Genomic DNA, 302 nt, shown 5'->3' with positions numbered 1-302 from the left:
AGTTCTACTTAGTGTTTACAGGGTTCTGAAGTTCTACTTAGTGTTTACAGGGTTCTGAAGTTTTGTTTACAGTGTTTACAGGGTTCTGAAGTTCTACTTAGTGTTTACAGGGTTCTGAAGTTCTACTTAGTGTTTACAGGGTTCTGAAGTTTAGTTTACAGGGTTCTGTAGTTCTACTTAGTGTTTACAGGGTTCTGAAGTTCTACTTAGTGTTTACAGGGTTCTGAAGTTTTGTTTACAGTGTTTACAGGGTTCTGAAGTTCTACTTAGTGTTTACAGGGTTCTGAAGTTTTGTTTACAGT

Source organism: Austrofundulus limnaeus, unplaced genomic scaffold (genome assembly GCF_001266775.1).
Source record: "Austrofundulus limnaeus strain Quisiro unplaced genomic scaffold, Austrofundulus_limnaeus-1.0 Scaffold3117, whole genome shotgun sequence".
Lineage (NCBI taxonomy): Eukaryota > Metazoa > Chordata > Actinopteri > Cyprinodontiformes > Rivulidae > Austrofundulus > Austrofundulus limnaeus.
The sequence above is the reverse complement of the archived record's forward strand: the minus strand, read 5'-3'. Positions refer to the sequence as shown.